General features: G+C 46.6%; 1 protein-coding gene across 4 annotated transcripts in view; it reads right to left on the bottom strand.

Annotated features, from left to right (window-relative positions):
- Positions 1 to 18483, bottom strand: part of npas3 (neuronal PAS domain protein 3) — a 1941601-nt gene that overhangs the window by 1346536 nt on the left and 576582 nt on the right. The window lies entirely within an intron of this gene.

Raw genomic sequence — 18483 nt, 5'->3', positions numbered from 1 at the left:
TGATCCCAGTTGCTTATGTACGTCATATGCCTCCTTCTTCTTTTTGACCAGAGTCTCAATATCTCGAGTCATCCAGGGTTCCCTACTTCTACCAGCCTTGCCCTTCACTCTAAAGGGAATGTGCTTACCCTGCACCCTGGTTAACACATTTTTAAAAGCCTCCCATTTACCAGCCGTCCCTTTGTCTGCCAATAGTCTCCCCCAATCTACCTCTGCAAGTTCCTGTCTGGAGGGGTTCTGGAGAGGAATGGCGGGAGCAATATCTCAGGTGGTGAAAGTCCGGGTCAAGCCAAGCTGGGGGCTAGCAATATTTGTAGTAGTGGACGAACCGGGAGTGCAGGAGGCAAAAGAGGCCGGCATTCTGGCCTTTGCGTCCCTAGTAGCCCGGCAAAGGATCTTGCTAATGTGGAAGGAGGCGAAGCCCCCCAGCCTGGAGGCCTGGATAAATGATATGGCTGGGTTCATAAAGTTGGAGAGGATTAAGTTCGCCTTGAGAGGGTCTGCGCAGGTGTTCTACAGGCGGTGGCAACCGTTCCTAGACTATCTCGCGGAGCGTTAGAGGAAGGTCGGTCAGCAGCAGCAACCTTGGGGGGGGGGGACGTCCTGGGAGGGGGGGGGGAGAAGGGGGGGGAGAAAGGGGGGACTGCCTGGCAGGGTGGATGAGCAAGAGATAACATGAATGTTTGGGGAAACTGGCACATACGGGTGAGGGGGCCAGTGTACAAAGCTGTGTAAATATATCATTTTGCCATGTATATATCTTGCTCTGCGCGATTTCTCTTTTTTTTTTGTTACGAGGGGGGGGGGGGTTATTGTTTGTAAGGGAGAAAAAGTGTGTGAAAAAACTTTAATAAATATATATTTTTAAAAAATAACGGCATTTAGAGAGTAAAACGGTAAAGGAGGCTTTAATAAGCTAAGAACTAGCCTGGTGCCGAGACGGGTGCTAACTGGGTGCCGCCCACAAGGCAGCCCCTTACATACGGCTCCCAGGTGGGCGGAGGCGGAGTCCCCCAGCGTTCCAAGCCCGGTCTTAATGGGGACATCACCTCACATGACGACAAGGGTACAGTAGTACAGTAACCGTTCATCACAGAGGGTGTCCTGGTGGAGGAGGTCTGGCATAACCGGGAGGAGGAGTTGGGAGGAGCGATGCAAGCCGGGTGCTTAGTGAGGCGCTGCAGAGGATAAGCTTGTCTTTGTCATGTGCAAGACGGAGTCTCATACAGTTTAAGATGGTGCAAAGGGCTCATATGACAGGGTCGAGGGTGTCGATTTTTTTCATGGGGTGGAGGACAGGTGTGGGTGGTGTGCAGGGAGTCTGGCGAACCATGTCCGTATGTTTTGTGCTTGTCCGAAGTTGGTGGGGATCTGGAAAGTGTTTGCAAACGTAAAGTCGAAAATATTGGGAGTGGAGGTGGCACTGAGCCCATGGGTGGCGATACTAGGGGTGTGATAGGATCCGGGAGTGCAGTGGGGAGAGAGGTTGATGGAGTAGCCTTTGCCTCCCTGATAGATCGGAGGCGGATCGCTGTACTGATTGGACATAGAGCCGCCAAAAGCGGGGCCATGAGTGAGCAACTTGGCAGAGTTCCTCCACCTAGAAAGAATCAAGTTTGCCATAAGAGGGGAGTAGAAGGCGTTTTCCACAAGGTAGAGGCTGTTGATTGACTTATTTAAAGGACAGTGGCACGTCAGTTGGTGGGGGGAGTTGTGTTGTTTGGGTTTGGGATGGGTCAATATGGGTCAATACATAGACATTGGGTGAAGAATACGGAATACAGTATCACTCAGTCGAGACGATGCGTGGAGAGATCAGTTCAGTCCATAAGAGAGTCATTCAGGAATGTGGGAACAGCGGGGGACAAGCTTTTTTTGAATCTGTTATTGCGGGTTATCAGACTTTTGTATCTCCTACCGGATGGAAGAGGTTGGAAGAGAGAATAACCCGGGTGGGAGGAGTGGTGCAGGGGAATTGGGGCATGGTTAATTGCGGCTATTGTTGTTTGCCCATTTCTGTTCTGCGTATATTTGAAAATACCTCCAATAAAATATTTGGAAAATAAAATATTCTGGTTCTATGAAGCCATATAATAGAATCGTAGGATCCCTTCAGTGCAGAAGAAGGCCATTCGGCCCATCAAGCCTGCACCGACCCTCTGAAAAGCACTTCACTCAAGTCCACTTTCCCGCTCTACTCCTATAACCCCTTAACCAAACTTACAGACCCCTGGACACTAAGGGGCAATTTAGCATGGCCAATCCACCTAACCTGAATATCTTTGGACTGTGGGCGGAGACCGGAGCACCCGGAGGAAACCCACGCAGACACAGGTAGAACGTACAAACACCACACAGACAGTCACCCGAGACCAGAATTGAACCCAGGTCCCTGGTGCTGTGAGGCAGCATTGCTAACCACTGTTTTATCCTGCAGCCCATACTTATTAATTTGTTAAAACTCCATTAGTTCATCTGTTTTGTTCCAAATGCTAGCTGCATTCAGATACACAGCCTTAGGATTTATAGCATATAGCCTTATCTGCTGATTGAATTTTAGATTTGTACCCTCTGCCCCTTCCTGTCACAGTCGTTCTATCATTTTAGTACCTATTTCTCTTGCCTTATCTCTACTCTTTGGTGGACCACATCATTCCAAATCTGATCCTTTGCCCCACTCTTTAGTTTTGTACTCTGTACTTCCCGAGTTATGCAGCTCGCTAGAACATCTGCCCCAGCACAGTTCATGTGTAGATGATCCCAATGGTACACATCCTCCAGCAAAGGTACCAGTGCCCCACAAATTGGAACCCACTTCTCCCACAGTGTTTGAGCCACGTATTCATCTTGCCAATCTCATGTGCATTAGTTATAGTATTTTACAGCACAAAAAGAGGCCATTCTCGTCGACCATCAAATACTTAACTATTCTAATCCCATTTTCCAGCACTTGGTCCTAAGCCTTGGTGTTTCAAGTGCTCACCGAAATGTTTCTTAGCTTTTCCTCAAACTCCCTGAATCTCCTGCCCCTTACCTTAAATTTATGCCCCTGGTGTCGCCTCTACGAAGGGGAAAAGTTCCTTCCTATCTACCCTATCTATGTCCTTCATAATTTCAAACACTCAATCGTGCCCCCCCCCCCTCTGCTCTAAGACAACAACCCCAGCCAGTGATGGGGAGGTCGTGTCTCACTAACTTGATAGAGTTTTTCGAGGAGGTCACTAAGATGATTGATGAGGGTAGGGCAGTAGATGTTGTCTATATGGACTTCAGTAAGGCCTTTGACAAGGTCCCTCATGGTAGACTATTACAAAAGGTGAAGTCACACGGGATCAGGGGTGAGCTGGCAAGGTGGATACAGAACTGGCTAGGCCATAGAAGGCAGAGAGTAGCAATGGAGGGATGCTTTTCTAATTGGAGGGCTGTGACCAGTGGTGTTCCACAGGGATCAGTGCTGGGACCTTTGCTCTTTGTAGTATATATAAATGATTTGGAGGAAAATGTAACTGGTCTGATTAGTAAGTTTGCAGACGACACAAAGGTTGGTGGAATTGCGGATAGCGATGAGGACTGTCGGAGGATACAGCAGGATTTAGATTGTCTGGAGACTTGGGCGGAGAGATGGCAGATGGAGTTTAATCCGGACAAATGTGAGGTAATGCATTTTGGAAGGTCTAATGCAGGTAGGGAATATACAGTGAATGGTAGAACCCTCAAGAGTATTGAAAGTCAAAGAGATCTAGGAGTACAGGTCCACAGGTCATTGAAAGGGGCAACACAGGTGGAGAAGGTAGTCAAGAAGGCATACGGCATGCTTGCCTTCATTGGCCGGGGCATTGAGTATAAGAATTGGCAAGTCATGTTGCAGCTGTATAGAACCTTAGTTAGGCCACACTTGGAGTATAGTGTTCAATTCTGGTCGCCACACTACCAGAAGGATGTGGAGGCTTTAGAGAGGGTGCAGAAGAGATTTACCAGAATGTTGCCTGGTATGGAGGGCATTAGCTATGAGGAGTGGTTGAATAAACTCGGTTTGTTCTCACTGGAACGAAGAAGGAGGTTGAGGGGCGACCTGATAGAGGTATACAAAATTATGAGGGGCATAGACAGGGTGGATAGTCAGAGGCTTTTCCCCAGGGTAGAGGGGTCAATTACTAGAGGGCGCAGGTTTAAGGTGAGAGGGGCAAGGTTTAGAGTAGATGTACGAGGCAAGTTTTTTACGCAGAGGGTAGTGGGTGCCTGGAACTCGCTACCGGAGGAGGTAGTGGAGGCAGGGGCGATAGGGACATTTAAGGGGCATCTTGACAAATATATGAATAGGATGGGAATAGAAGGATACGGACCCAGGAAGTGTAGAAGATTGTAGTTTAGTCGGGCAGCATGGTCGGCACGGGCTTGGAGGGCCGAAGGGCCTGTTCCTGTGCTGTACATTTCTTTGTTCTTTGTTCTAACCAGTCACTCTTCGTAGCTGAAGCACTCTGCCCGGGCAACAGCCTGGTGAATCTCCTCCTCTGCACTCTCTCTAGTGCAATCACATTCCTCCTGTGGTGTAGTGACCGGAACTGCACACTCCGGAACTCCAGCTGTGGCCTAACAAGTGTTTTATACAGCTCCATCATAACTGTGGTGATATGCATCACTGTAAATACACAAGGAGTTACTATAGCAAGATTAGCAGGAGAGTCGAACTCATAGAGAACTGTGCTAATGGTTCAATAAATCACATTGAACTTATTTCAAAGTCTGGAGTATCTTTTGGTCAAAGCTGCATCGAGTTGCAGCCTGTGTTATCCCAGAGTACATAACACAACAATAACCTCCCTGCTCTTATATTCTATGCCTCGGCAAATATAAGTAAATATCCCATATGTACCTTACCTTATGTCCTGCTGCCTTCAGGGATTTATGGACATGCACCCAAAGATCCTTCTGGTCCTCTTTACTTCCTAGCATCCTACCGTTCATTGCCTTATGAATCCTCCCAAAATGCGTCACCTCACACTTTTCAGGGTTAAATTCCATTTGCCACTGTTCTGTCCATCGGACCAGCCCGCCTATATGGTCTTCTAATCTAAGGCTTCCCTCTTCGCTATTTGCCACACTACCAATTTTCATCTCATCTGCAAACTTACCGATCATAGCTCCTACTTTCACGCCTTGAACATTAATGTACACTACACACAGCACAAGACCCAGGACAGATCACTGCAATACACCATTGGACACAGGCTTCTAGTCACAATCATCAACCTCACGTCTTGCCACTAAGTCAATTTTGGATACAGTTTGTCAAATTGCCCTGGATTTCATGGGCTCTTACCTTCTTGACCATGTGAGACCTTGTCAAAAGCTTTACTAAAGTCTATGTAGACTACATCAACTGCCTCATCTACATGTCCTATGCCAGTTTGCACATGGCTCAGTAATGATCCAGAAATTATCTTGGAGGTTCTGCTCCTTAATTTGGTGCCTCGCTCCTCATACTAACTATACAGAATCTCCATCCTCATCCTGCCTTTCATTGGTATCTACATGAAACATGACCACTGGGTCCTCCTGCTCCCATTGCATGTTCCTCTCTAGCCCTCAGCAGATGTCCCAAACCCTAGCACTGAGAATGCAACACAGCCACCTGGACTATCGCTCCTTGCTGTAGAGAACTGTGTCAATCTCTCTCACTATACTGTCCCAACTACTACCACTACATTCTGATGTGCTCCCCCTACTGGGATGTATCCTGTACCATAGTGCCATGGTCAGTCAGCTCATCCACCCTGCAGCCCCCACTCTCTTCCAAATAAGTGGAAAAACATCAAACCTTTTGGGTAATTGCAGAGGCTGACACTCCTGCACCCCATACCTGCCTCAGCTACAGACACTCTACTGCCACTGACCACTTTCCAAACCTGAAGATCCTATCCTAAGCGATGTGACTGTGTCCTGAAACAAAGTGAACAGATAACTCTCACCCTCCCTGATGTGTCAGGTGTGACTCAAAATAACATTATGACATAAATTGTCTGAAAGGAAATAACATGATTTTTGAAAGGACGCATGATATGGAAGGTTTGAAAGTGGAACATGGTATGACTGATCAGTCAGAGACAACTATATTTTCACAACAAGCTTTAGTCTGGTAATGGGTGTGCGAGTTGCAGATTCAGTCAATTGCAGTGTGTGACTGCAGGTCCACAGTATGTGAAGTGGATTACTCAACTGTTAGCCACCTATGAAAAAGGCTCAAATGAAATTAGATATGGAACACGTTAAGGAAACTGTTTTTGAGTAATTTCTAGATTTATGGTACTACACAATCAGGACATTGTTGCAACCCCTTAACAAGGCCTGACATCTCTGAATGGATCGGGGGTTGGAGTTTCAAGGGAAAAAGGCAAAGTATTTTTTGACTATATTGGCATCCAACATGTCACACGTTAAAAATTCGACTGAAGGATGCAGGGGTAATGGATGATAAATATACAAAACATAGTGAGAAACGGAACGTACATAAAAAAGAAAATAGGAGGTCAAAGATATATAGGTTATGTGGATTGGCCATGTTAAATTGCCCTTTTGTGTCCAAAAGTTTAGGTGGGGTTACTGGGATCGGGTGGTGGCATGGGCCTAGGTAGAGTACTCTTTCGGAGGCTCGATGGGCCGAATGGCCTCCTTATGCACTGTAGTTATTCTATGATTCTATCAGCCTGGTTGGTCTGCCATTAGCAAGAATCTTTAATGAAATTGTAGCAATGGACCTGAAGGTACGGGATAAAGACCAATTTATTTTTCTCTTATACTTCATACACATGGTAACGATTTAGTCTGTCAACAGTAATAAATGGAAAAGTCAAAAAGGTAATTGTGGACAAGATAATGGAAAAATGGATAGGAACTGGATTGGAAGCACCTGCTAAATTCCAAGCTGACAATGGAAGGGGATTTGGTTATGATGGATTTAAAAGTATGTTTGAAAATATGAATATCATAATAATGAACACAGCGGCCGCAAGTCCCTTTTGTAATGCAAAAGATTGGCTTCAAATGATTGTAGGCTTCAGTCCTTCTCAATTAATCTATTTATTGGGATAATTCCTGGTTGTGGAGGGACTACAAGTAGTTCAATTTTTCTGAGTGCTTGAGTGCTCTTCATGCACAGAGATTTATGAAGGCTGAGTTTTCACAGAAAAATTGGTGAGCAATATGGCATCACATAAGGTGATCTAAATTAAATTATAACATTTGGTATATTATGATTTAAAATTAATTTAGAGTACCCAATTAATTTTTTTGTTGTCCAATTAAGGGGCAACTTAGTGTGGCCAATCCACCTACCTGCACATCTTTGGGAACACGGGGAGAATGTGCAAACTCCACACAAACATTGATCCAGAGCAAGGATCGAACCTGGGATCTTGGCGCCGTTAGATGGCAGTGCTAACCCATTCGCCAACGTGCTGCCCTAAATTTAGTGCATTATTATTGGGCAGCTAATACGGAGAAGGTGGTGCAGGGACCCGGGCTCTCTGGGTTCAGATGGAATTGAGTCGTGTACGGAACAGGTTTGGAGCATTGGTCACAGCACCATTTCCGTTGATGCTGGCAAAGTTCTCAACGAATCCAGTGGTACTGGCCGCACTGAAAATATGGAGGTAACTCAGCCAGCATTTTAAGTTGGCGGTTCAAGGCTGGCTTCCAATTGTGCTAACCATCTATTTGAGCCGGTGAGGCTGGATGCCATATTTTGCGCATGGAAAGAGAGTGCTGGTGTGGGGAATTTATTTTTGGAGGGGCGGTTTGACAGCTTGGAGGAGCTGAAGGAGAAATTTGGGTTGTTAGTTTCGGACATGCTTAAGTACCTCCAGATGCAGAGCTTTGTTGAGAGGTGTTTTCAGCTTTCTCGGTGATGCAGCCATCTTCCTTATTGGAGCGGGTTCTCTTCTGTTTGGGGTCGGAGGAGAGCAGTCCGGCATGTATGTGCAGATTGTAGGGGAAGAGTTGAGTTCGGTGGAAGAGGTAAAAGCAAAATAGGTGGAGGAATTGGGGCCAATACTGGAGGAGGAAGTGTGGAGTGAGGCGCTGCAGAAGATGAATGCTACGTCACCATGTGTGCGAGACTGAGCCTTTTTCAGTTAAAGGTAGTGTTTCAAGCACACCTCACTAAGCCAGGATGAGCCGTTTTTTTGAGAGGGTGGAGGATAGGTGTGAGCACTGTTTAAGGGGGCCCGAGAATCACACACTGATTCTGGTCCTGTTCTAAGCTGGTGGGTTTCTAGAGGTCATATTTTGATACCATGTTGGTGATCCTCAATATTGAGCTCGAGCCCTGCCCCCTGCGGCTATTTGTGGTGTTTCAGATGTGCCAGAGTTCAGTCGGGTATTGGGGCGGATGTCTTTGCCTTCGCCTTGTTGCTGGCGCGGAGGCGGATTCTGCTGGGCTGGAGGTTGCCGACTTCGCTGAGTGCCTCGGTGTGGCTAGGGGATTTGATGGAGTTTTTGCACTTCGAGAAGGTCAAATATGCCAAGAGGGGGTCAATTGAAGGATTCTATCTGATATGGCAGCTATTTATATTGTATTTCAGAGAATTGGTCACTGTTACCTATTGTGGGGTGGGGGGGGGGGGTAGTTTTGTTTTTGTTATTTATTGGTAGGTTGTGGGGAATTGTACAGGATTGAAGTTTTAATAAAGGTATTAGTTTGTTTAGTAATTTGTATAAAATGTTAAAAACATAATAAAAACATTTTCAAAAAAAATCATTCGTTTTAATCCTGGGTACATGGTGTATTACAGAAAAGAAGGATGGATAGAGTGGAAAGGTCGAGGTAAGGATATAGGTAGTGATGGAAGCATAGTAATTTTGCAACAAGACGATCAAACTGTTAGGCTACATTCATTGGGGCTAACGGGCACTGATAATACACTCAGAATCTGAACAAGTAATTGAAAGTGATGACGCACCATGCACTTCGCATAGACACATGTTAGACAATTACAAGGAGCAGATTATGGCAGATAGAGGACTGACTGAATATGGATGAAATGATAAATCGTAGGATCAAAAGTTGGCATTAGAGCAATATAGTGAATTGAGGGATGCCACCATTATAGGCAGAGCAGGAAAGCCATTAGAAATATTGGCTGAATATGGGAGATGAAGGTCAGAAAGTAAGATCCATGGATTGGCAAAATGAGGTGAAGATATAGAAGGTCAGAAGATACAGTGTGAGGTCTGAAAGTGCCTGGATGGAGTTACAAGGATGGGGTGGGGGATTGGGCCTAGGTTGGGGTGTTCTTTCAGAGTGTCAGTGTATACTTGATGGGCTGAATGGCTCCTTCTGCACGATACGGATTCTATCTTCGATGAACAGAGTGATAAGAAAATTGGCTTGTGATCAATGATGACATTTCCAGAAAATGTTAAACTATTTTCAACAAAGCCATTCAAGTACTAGAGTGCACTTCATGATCATTTGACCTGAAGTCAAAACAACTTATTCCAATTTTGGTCAGATCTCTGGTGAGGCCACATTTGGAATGGAGCATGCAACTTTCGGCATCTTATCTTCAAAATAATTTGATGAAATGGACTGCAATCAGAGAAGAGTGATACTGTTGGTGCTGGCATAAGTTGTAAGGAAAGCTTGCTGGGTTTTGAAAATGCCGAGCAACAAAAATGAGCAGCTACAAGTTGGCTAATTACTGTGATGAAGAGTGCAGAAATATAGCCTTCATTCTGTCTTTTACCCCAGCGGAGGCCCCCCCCCCCCCCCCCCCCGCCCCCCCGGCCCCCACAGGCCCCCCCTGGACCCTTCCACGCCGAGGTCCCGCCGGGTAAGACCACACTTGTACGGCACCGGCGGGACTCGGGGTTTTTGTTACGGCCGCTCGGCCCATCCCAGGCCGAGAATCGGCGGGGGGGGGGGGGGGGGGGGGGCATGAAGAGCGGCCCCCAACCGGCGCCACGTTGACCTTGCCGATTCTCCGCTCTGCGGAGCATCGCGTCCCGGCGTCGGGGCAGTGTGGCGCGATTTGCACCGATTCTCCGGCCCGGCCCCAGGCTGAGAGAATCCCACCCCACAACTTTTTAAAAATTCAACTCGGTTATAACCAACCTCAAAGGAGAAATTTATTTATCTGAGCTTGATCGCGGGAGATGTTTGGAGTGAATGCCAATTGAGTCCCAGCTTATACTACCCTCCAACCATCTGAAGTGTGAGCCCTGGTCTGAGGCAGTCACTGAGGAGGATGAGGGTGCCATACTTCACAGATCGCTATCATCATCAAACTAAAATAAAAGTAAAATACCAAGGATGTGGAAACCTGAAATAAAATCTGAAAACTCAGCAAGTCTGTGGAGAGAGAAGCAATAAGGTTTGAGTCCAATATGACTAAAGGAAGAGTTGTGAAGCATCAGAGCTTTTCCAGCACTTTCAGTTTTTATATCATCATTGGTCTCCTTGACCCCAAGGCAGAGGGACCGCCTATGCAGCATGCCCCTGCAATGACGCCTATGCAGCAACCTCTGGAAATGCTTCCACTGCCAAATGGTAACAAATGTCTTGAGACGCTCAGTTGCAGAAAGACACCTGTGAGTAGGCTTCCTCCACCTCATATGAGACCACAAGGAGCACCGTATAGAAGTGGCCAAAAGTGGAGGACACCACATCTGGCACAGTACTGGTTAGGTCACGGGTGTTTATTTCACCTGTGCACTTTATCTATTTTTTACCACCTCTGTATTCACCGTTTGGTGTACATCTTATTTACTCACAGCAATGCAGAGATGACTCTCCTAACAGTTTATTTACAACTTTAAAACAGCTTATAGATTACAGGAGTTTCAAAACATGATCTCTTCGGTAGTATAGGACATAAAGCTTTGACAGCATGTTTTTTAAGCAATATACATTATCTCAGATCCTTTCTAGAATGTTCCCAGATTTTGTAACACTAGCTCCACTGGCTTAAGCAATCAAATATAGCTACAAGAATCAAAACAGGCAAACGTAATCAAACCCAGATGAATCAAACCATTGAACACATCATTTCTCCCTTTCAACTAAAGACCTTGAGCTGGATTCTCCGTTCCTGAGACTAAGTGTGACCCTGGGGCAGGATTTGTGGACTTTCATAGTTAATGAGCACGACTAGAATATGTAAAAGGCCAGCTTAAAATTTTGGCAGGGGTGCACGGGCTGCACGCAGGTTCAAGGGCAGGCCAGGTATATGAAGGCAACACCATAGAGAGAAATTCATGGCCTCCCAAGATATTAGGTAGGTCTCATGAAATTATGTTCACCCTATGGAAGCAAAAATGGCACATTGGGTGTGCACAGGTTGCGGGGAGAGAGTTGACCACGAGCTTGGGAAATGCAGGGAGTCATCGTCCCTTCTGACATTGCAGGGTCATAATAGAAAGGAACAAGGCTTTCAGATACAATTGAGAGTCTATAGGTGCTCAATGAAGTTAGCAATTGGCAGTGGGAGCACAATTCCAGATTCAGAGTCCAGTAGCGGTGAGGAGAAAGGGCAGAGTCCCAGGCACGAGAAAGGCAGAGAAGAATGAATGACAGAAAGCCACGGAAGTCATCCCCCCCCATTGAATCTTATGGGAAAAGAGCTATCTTTACTTGTCAGATGCTGCAGGAAATTATGACTCTCCAGGTGTGCAGTGAAATTTGAGCCTTCATCACAAAAGATTCCAGTCTTTGCAGCACTGTTTGCCATGCCCTGTCAGGAGCTGTAAACGTCCTTCTGGCCTTGAATAATTTGACCTCCTGGTCAAAGGGACAAAGTAGAACACGATTATCAGAAGTGTTCACTGGACTCTCAAAAAAATGTGATGCTCAACAAGGGCAAATGCACATTTACGGCATCCAAAGTTAAGCTCTCCGGTACGGAGTGACAGCAGCTGGAGAAAAGCTGTCACACAACAATGTCAAAGCCATTCTTACACTTCGAACACCATCTAATGTGACAGAGTTAGCATCTTTCTCAGTTCTACCAAACTTTTATCACAATCTCATGCCGAGATAACGGAGCATCTCCGGAAACTACTGCTCAAAAATATGCAATGGGAAAGGACAATTGGATAGCAAGCAGCACTTGAAGCTGTTGTGATAAAACATTGAAACCACTCAAGTTTAAATTACAGTAACTGAGACTGTATTCAGAAACATACAAAGCTCTGTTCCTATAGAGTGCCTGCCTGATACCAAGGCTGTGTAACATATTTATATCCTCTAGTTTATCACCCTTACACTATAAATCTTATAAGCAACATTATACTGGCTGCAGCTGTAATTTAACTTACTGAAGGTTGATGTCTGTGCTTATCATGACTGTTGCTTACCCAGTCTGTGAAGATCATTAAGTTTGTGTTTGTTACTTTCCCACATCAGCATTCTGAAAAAGGTGTATAATAACTATTCTTTTAAAGCTGTTCATGCTCATTACTGCTACATTAACCTACTTCAAAACTATTAATGTCAAATTATTTCAATTACCTCACTTCAGAAGCATTAAAGGCAAAGTTGGCATTTGTCCAATTTCTCCATTTCTCCACCGGTCCTCGAGGATCTCAGCCCACAAACGGAAGCAGCCACTGACCGAGGAAGCGAGGGAAACGCAGCAGTCTGTAGGTGAGACTAAAGCAACTCGGTTTCAAGACTCGTCTCCCCAGCATACTCCTGGCAAACGTCGAAGCGATCGAAAACTAGCTGGATGAACTTAACGCTAGACTTACCTCACATAGGGACTGCTGTGTGCTCCGTTTAACAGGGACATGGTTCACCCCTGCCTCACCAGACTGTGCCAAACAACCAGAACGCTTCTCAGTTCACCGGATGCACTGCATGGTGTCATCAGGCAAAGCAAAGGGAGGAGGGGTTTGACTTCTCATCAACTCCTCCTGGACGTGGCGACCCTGCTGACCTACTGCTTCCCGGACCTGGAATACCTGACTGTGAAGTGCCGCCCGTAATACCTTCCACGGGGGTTCACTTCAGCCGTTATTATGGCGGTCTACATTCCACCCCAGACGGAAGTGAAGGTGGTGCTGGATGAATTATGCACAGTTATAAATAACAATGAAACAGAACACCCGGAGGCCTTGTTCATCATCGCTGGGGACTTCAACCAGGCCAACCTCAAGAGTGTACTGCCAAAATTCCACCAACACATCTCCTGTTCCATCAGGGGCGCCAACACTCTTGGCCACTGCTACACAAACATCAAGGGCGCATACTGATCCATCCCCCGACCACACTTCGGAAACTGGGACCATAAGACGGTGCTCCTTCTCCTGGCTTACAAGCACAAACCTAAGCGGGAGAATCCGGTTAAGAAGGTCGTGCAGTGCGAGGCAACAGAAGAGCCCCTACGTGACTGCTTGGAGTCAGTGGATTGGTCCATATTTAAGATCTCCGCGACCAACCTAAACGGGTATGTCACCACTGTTACAGACTTTATCAGCAAATGTGTAGAAGGCTGCATGCCAAAGAAAGTAGTACGTACGCTTCCAACTGGAAGCCAGGGCTTTATCGGGAGATTGACTCCTTACTGAAGGCCAGGTCTGAGACGGTCAAGTCAGGTGACCCTGACCTATACAAGAAATCCAGGTATGACCTCCGCAAAGTCATCAGGGATGCCAATAAACAATATCAGACCAAGTTAGAGTCACAGACTAGCATCAAGGACTCTCGTCGGTTGTGGCGAAGCTTAAACAACATAACGGGCTACAAAGCGAAGCCGAGCAGAATCTCCAGCAGCATCCCCGATGGACACAATGCATTCTACGCTCGGTTTGAGCATGAAATCATCAAACCACTGTCAATTCCTCTAGCAGCCCTGGACATACCTGTACCCACATTCACAGCTTCCAAATCAGATCGGCCTTCTTGAAAGTGAACCCTCGGAAGGCAACGGGTTCTGACGGGGTACCTGGTCGTGCACTCAGATCCTGTGCTGACCAACTGCCAGATGTTTTCGTGGACATCATCAACCTCTCTCTACTCCATGCTGAGGTCCCCACATGCATCAAGAAGACCACCATCATACCGGTGCCTAAGAAAAACCAGGCAACATGCCTCAATGATTATCATCTGGTGGCCTTGACATCTATCTTTATGAAGTGCCTCAAGAGGTCGGTCATGAGACACATCAACTCCATACTCCCAGAATGCCTAGAACCACTGCAATTCGCATACCGCCACAACCAGCCCACAGCAGACGCCATCTCCCTGGTCCTATACTCATCCCTGGAGCATTCCAACAAGGACTCCAATGCCAGACTCCTACTCATTGACTACAGTTCTGTCTTCAACACCATAATCCCAGCCAAGCTCATATCAAAACTCCAAAATCTAGGACTTGGTTCCTCACTTTGCAACCGGATCCTCTGACCCATAGACCACAATCAGTAAGGATAAACAACACCACAGCCTCCACGATAATCGTCAATACTGGGGCCCTGCAAGGCTGCATACCTAGCCCCCTACTATGCTCCTATACACACACGACCGTGTGGCAAAATGTTTCTCCAACTCCATCTGCAAGTTTGCTGATGACATGACCATAGTGGGTTGGATCTCGAACAACGATGAGTCAGAATACAGGAGGGAGATAGAGAACCTAGTAGAGTGGTGTAACAACAACAATCTCTCCCTCAATGTCAGCAAAACTAAAGAGCTGATCAATGACTTCAGGAAGCAAAGTATTGTACACACTGCTGTCTGCATCAACAGGGCCGAGGTGGAGATGGTTAACAGCTTCAAATTCCTAGGTGTGCACATCAGCAACAATCTGTCCCAGTCCACTCATGTCGCTGCTTCGACCAAGAAAGTACAACAGCGCCTATACTTCGAAATTCGGCATGTACACATTGACTCTTAGCAACCTTTACAGGTGCACCAGAGAAAGCATCCTATTTGGCTGCATCACAGCCTGGTATGGCAACTGCTCAGCCCAAGATCGTAAGAAACTACAGAGAGTCGTGAAGATGGCCGAATCCATCCCACGAACCTGCCTCCCGTCCATTAACTCGGTCTACACCTCCCGCTGCCTGGGGAAAGTGGGCAGCATAATCAAAGATCCCTCCCACCCAACTTATTCAATCTTCCAACTTCATCCATCGGGCGGGAGATATAAAGGTCTGAGAACACGCACTAACATATTCAAAAAGAGCTTCTTCCCCGCTGTTCGCTGTTACCAGACTCCTAAATGAACCTCTTATGGACTGATCTGATCTCTTCACACATCTTCTCTACTGAGTAGTACTACACTCCTGTATGCTTCACCGGATGCCTGTGTCTATGTATTTACATTGTGTATTCTATGTTTGCCCTATGTATTTTCTTTTCATGTACGGAATCATCTGTCTGAGCTGTATGTAGCACAATACTTTCCACTGTAACTTGGTACACTTGACAATAAAAAAATTCGAACAAATCCAAGTATACACATTACAATCCCCACACATACTCATCGCCGCCAACACGATGGCACTGGTTATGCTGGAACGCGCACATCCCACTGATGGGTCAGCTGGGGCAAGAGGGTACCTAGGGGAGTGCCCTGAGGGGACATCTATATGACCTGTGCCCCTAAGTTCACGGTGGGCTATCAGTGGCGTGTGCAGCTGCATGGCTGCCCTTCAACAGGGCAAATGGTGTTCCATGCCCATCCACCCTGACAGAGGCCAGTGGCTCAACTGTGAGCAAACTATGGCGATGTTGGACAGTTTCCGTATCCCCTCGCTCTCCCTCAGCAGCCATGAAACAGGTTTCACGATTTTTAAAATCACAAGTGATCCGCGCCGTCGGGAACTCGGCCCATCAGAGGCGGAGAATCGCGGAGGCCCCAGAGAATACTGGGTCAGGACTGCTATTGATATGCACATGGTGTTTACTGTACGTGCGTTCCGGACCGCATTGACTCCACTGTCAAGGAGACGGAAAATTGCGATTTGGAGTCAAAGTGGCGCCCGCCGCGGTTTTGGTGTCGGAACCTATTCTCCATCCAATCGTGTTTCCCGATTTTGCCGTTGTTTACAAATCAGGCGGGTTCATGGGGCCAGCCTCTCCTACCCTGATGAAACTCAGCAGCAGCAGGAATGTTGACAGGAAACCCATACACGGGACGGCAATGCTATTTTCAGGCCAGCCCACCTCTGTTTCTGCCCCTGATTAACTTAAAAATACTTCCTGGGACATTTTAAAAATGTAATGCCTTTCTGAAGGCTAAAAGCAAGACTCAGCAAAAAGCTTAGCTATTGTAAAGCTTTTAAAGGACAGAAACCTCACACATACAGCTGAACAGACGTTCAGTAAGAAGAAAACACCCTCCCCCACTCCCCCTCCCACCCTGCTGTCGTTATTTAAAACCACTATCAATTCATTTGTTCTGGCTGTTGTTAAGTGTGTATAAGTATTTGGAGATGCGCTCCGCTATATAAAGCCCAGAATTTACTAGCAGTGGGATTCTCTGGTCCCACGTGCAGTACCCCCACCCCCCACCCTCCCCCCGGGTTTCCAGGCAGCGTGGGGAAGCTTCAGTGGGAAATCCCACTAACAGCAGCAGGAGCAGAGAATTGTGTCGCCTCCCGCCGCCAAGAAATATATGACTGGGAGGCCAGAGAATCCAACAGTAGATTTCTGAAGCCTGTGTCCCACATAGTGAAAACTTAAGTTATCACTTCAAATGTTCTGCATAGAGCTCTTACTACAGTCATGTGGTATAATTTCCATCTGTCTTTGCGTGCATTGTGACAAAGGGAATGGGCAAAGCACAAAGAACAAAGAAATGTAAAGCACAGGAACAGGCCCTTCGGCCCTCCAAGCCCGTGCCGACCATGCTGCCCGACTAAACTACAATCTTCTACACTTCCTGGGTCCGTATACCTCTATTCCCATCCTATTCATGTATTTGTCAAGATGCCCGTTAAATGTCACTATCGTCCCTGCTTCCACCACCTCCTCCGGTAGCGAGTTCCAGGCACCCACTACCCACTGCGTAAAAAACTTGCCTCGTACATCTACTCTAAACCTTGCCCCTCTCACCTTAAACCTATGCCCCCTAGTAATTGACCCCTCTACCCTGGGGAAAAGCCTCTGACTATCCACTCTGTCTATGCCCCTCATAATTTTGTAGACCTCTATCAGGTCTCCCCTCAACCACCTTCGTTCCAGTGAGAACAAAGCGAGTTTATTCAACCGCTCCTCATAGCTAATGCCCTCCATACCAGGCAACATTCTGGTAAATCTCTTCTGCACCCTCTCTAAAGCCTCAACCTCCTTCTGGTAGTGTGGCGACCAGAATTTAACACTATACTCCAAGTGTGGCCTAACTAAGGTTCTATACAGCTGCAACATGACTTGCCAATTCTTATACTCAATGCCCCGGCCAATGAAGGCAAGCATGCCGTATGCCTTCTTGACTACCTTCTCCACCTGTGTTGCCCCTTTCAATGACCTGTGGACCTGTACTCCTAGATCTCTTTGACTTTCAGTACTCTTGAGGGTTCTACCATTCACTGTATATTCCCTACCTGCATTAGACCTTCCAAAATGCATTACCTCACATTTGTCCGGATTAAACTCCATCTGCCATCTCTCTGCCCAAGTCTCCAAACAATCTAAATCCTGCAGTATCCTCTGACAGTCCTCATCGCTATCCGCAATTCCACCAACCTTTGTGTCGTCTGCAAACTTACTAATCAGACCAGTTACATTTTCCTCCAAATCATTTATATATACTACAAAGAGCAAAGGTCCCAGCTCTGATCCCTGTGGAACACCACTGGTCACAGCCCTCCAAATAGAAAAGCATCCTTCCATTGCTACTCTCTGCCTTCTATGACCTAGCCAGTTCTGTATCCACCTTGCCAGCTCACCCCTGATCCCGTGTGACTTCACCTTTTATACTAGTCTACCATGAGGGACCTTGTAAAAGGCCTTACTGAAGTCCATATAGACAACATCCACTGCCCTACCTGCATCAATCATCTTAGTGACCTCCTCAAAAAGCTCTATCAAGTTAGTGAGACACGACCTCCCCTTCACAAAACCATGCTGCCTCTCACTAATACGTCCATTTGCTTCCAAATGGGAGTAGATCCTGTCTCGAAGAATTCTCTCCAGTAATTTCCCTACCACTGAAGTAAGGCTCACCGGCCTGTAGTTCCCTGGATTATCCTTGCTACCCTTCTTAAACAGAGGAACAACATTGGCTATTCTCCAGTCCTCCAGGACATCCCCTGAAGACAGTGAGGATCCAAAGATTTCTGTCAAGGCCTCAGCAATTTCCTCTCCAGCCTCCTTCAGTATTCTGGGGTAGATCCCATCAGGCCCTGGGGACTTATCTACCTTAATATTTTTTAAGACGCCCAACACCTCGTCGTTTTGGATTTCAATGTGACCCAGGCTATCTACACACCCTTCTCCAGACTCAACATCTACCAATTTCTTCTCTTTGGTGAATACTGATG

The sequence above is a fragment of the Scyliorhinus torazame genome, chromosome 2, assembly GCF_047496885.1.
Source record: "Scyliorhinus torazame isolate Kashiwa2021f chromosome 2, sScyTor2.1, whole genome shotgun sequence".
Classification (NCBI taxonomy): Eukaryota; Metazoa; Chordata; class Chondrichthyes; order Carcharhiniformes; family Scyliorhinidae; genus Scyliorhinus; species Scyliorhinus torazame.
Note: the sequence above shows the minus strand (reverse complement) of the source record. Positions and strands in the feature narration are given on the sequence as shown.